The 2,317-nt window shown below is 57.5% G+C and overlaps 1 non-coding gene across 1 annotated transcript; it reads right to left on the bottom strand.

Annotated features, from left to right (window-relative positions):
- Positions 1 to 1,952: 1,952 nt before the first annotated feature.
- TRNAS-UGA lies at positions 1,953 to 2,034 on the bottom strand. Its single transcript has one exon. It is a non-coding gene; the product is annotated as a tRNA-Ser (tRNA).
- Positions 2,035 to 2,317: the final 283 nt, after the last annotated feature.

Raw genomic sequence — 2,317 nt, 5'->3', positions numbered from 1 at the left:
CTGGGGAAAAGCCTCTTGGGGTAAAATCTCCTGCCCCACTGCAAAAGTCAGCACCTTGAGTGGGACCAGTCAGAGGCCCCACCATGGGGGCTAGCCCTGCTTTCCTACCATCTTGTGATGTTGGCCACAGAACATCAGCAGCCGCCCCGCATGCTGGTGACCTTCAGTGGGTGTTTGGCATGGCAGGGAGCAGCCTGGCTGGGTGTTTTTGTGCCTGTCTGAAGGCCACACATAGGCATGGTCCTGTCCTCCTCTAGCCCTGACCTCAGTTGCTCTGTGGCTTTTAAGCCTTCCCTTGGAGCTGTCAGCACCAGCCGCCTCTGCTCTAGGTGCTCAGAGGAGGAGAGGTGTTGCTGGGTCACTTTTACAGATGCCCCTTCCCTGGTAGTGCCCTTGCTCAGCTGCGCAGAGGAGCTTCCATCCCCAATCCCTGCCTGTCACTGCCCAGCAGCCCTCTGGCACCATTCCTGAGGCACAAAAACACCCAGCCAGGCTGCTCTGCCTTACTCTTTCCCTGACATATTTGGAAAGACAGCTCCCCTCTCTCCTTCTTAAAGGTCAGGTGGGCCAACTAGGGGCAGAAGCCCATTCTATGTTTTCCTACTGCAGAGCCCAAGCTCAGGGACTCACCTTGGGTGCAGGCACTGCTGTGCTCCCAGAAAACAAGCCACCCCTGCACAAAGAGGGATGAAAGGACCCACCAAAGCCTGGGATTGAACCAAGGACCTTTGATCTTCAGTCTAACACTCGCCCAGCTGAGCTACTTTGGCACCTGCATTGAAATATTTTGGCCTCTTGCTTCTCTGTCTGGGATGTTTTTGTCAGCAGTTGCACACAAAAAGGACAGGAAAACGAACGGCTGCTCCACACCCCCACCAGAGGAACCCGACGCCCTTAGCTGTGGGGAGTAAGAAGTGGCTGTTGGCTGACAGGGCCTGTCCCCGAGCAGCTGGAACAGCAGCTGCCGCCTCCCTCTCGGCTCCAGGCTGTGGGAAATGCTCATTGCCTGGCTGCATGGGCGGCTGCTGCTCCGTGCTCTGGAGAGCGTCTGTATTGCTCTGTCAACCCCCCGTCTTCACTGAGCCAGTCTGGTAAGGTCCCAAGTGCCCCCTCCGGCCTGGCAGCTGAGAGTCTGTGCAGACATCAGCCCCCCTGCCAGGCCCACAGGCAGCAGCAGCGCCAGCCCCCCAGCACCACAGGGGCACTCGATGCACTTCCTGTGGGGAAATGGCTCCTTGGCGTCCAGCTGCTAGAGTGAGAGCCAGGAGAGAGCAGTGTCTGGCTCACCGTGGGGGAGAGAAGAGACCTGGTGAGTGCGGATCTCCCTCAGCCTCCCCCGCAATGCTGGTCAGTTTTATTGTCACTGTGAGAGTCGGTGCTTCCCTTCAGGGCCGGCCCTAGAGGGGTGTGGTGCCCGGGAAAAATCCCCCCTTTCCTCCTCCACCCCTTCCCCTGTCCCATTCCTCTCCCTCCCCCACCTCTTTCCGTCTCTGCTCCTCCCCCTCCCTGCCCAGCACCTCCTGCACCCCACTGAACAGCTGATCACTGGCAGGTGGGAGGTGCTGAAGGGGAAGAGGAGGAGCTTGTCGGCAAGGCCTGTAGTGTGTGTGTGGGGGAGCTGGCTGCCAGTGGGCGCTGAGCACCTATTTTTGTTCTGTTGGTTCTGCAGCCCCGTAGCTCCCATGGAGTCGCTGACTCGGCTCCTTTCACACGCTAGAGAGAGGAGCAGAACCAGGGCTATGGCTGATCTATGGGGCACCAGGTGAGTGGCAGAGGCTTCAGGCGCTGAGAGTTTGCCTGACCCCTCAGGGACACAGTGTGACGTGGTGTCCCAGGGATCTCGATGAAAGGAGCAGAACAGGATTTCCTTGGGGTGGGGAGAGAATTGAGAGTATCTCAGGGGGTTGTACAGAGGTATTGCCCGGGTGAGGGACTGGCTAAAACACAGGCCTCACTGTGAGCAGGATTCGAACCTGCGCAAGGGAACCCTATTGGATTTCAACTCCAGCACCTTAACCACTCGGCCATCACAGCTGTGAGCACAAAACTGCCCCCATGCCAGAGAAACTGGTAAAGAATCACAATGCCCAGGCGTGAAGTCATCTGAACTACAGAATTCCCACAGCAAACCTGGCTCCCAAAGCACAGGGGGGATTGGGGGTTTGTTCTCTTTGCTTAGCCATGTGCAGTCGCACAGAGAGCGTGTTTAAAAGTCTCCCCTCCCACAGAGCGGGAATGAGAAATGATTCTCAGCTTGAAGCTTGATGTAATGAGGATGTCTGGACCACAGGGCCAGGGACTTATCTTTGCTAGAGAA

Source organism: Mauremys reevesii, linkage group 12, assembly GCF_016161935.1.
Source record: "Mauremys reevesii isolate NIE-2019 linkage group 12, ASM1616193v1, whole genome shotgun sequence".
Classification (NCBI taxonomy): Eukaryota; Metazoa; Chordata; order Testudines; family Geoemydidae; genus Mauremys; species Mauremys reevesii.
The sequence above is the reverse complement of the archived record's forward strand: the minus strand, read 5'-3'. Positions and strand labels throughout refer to the sequence as shown.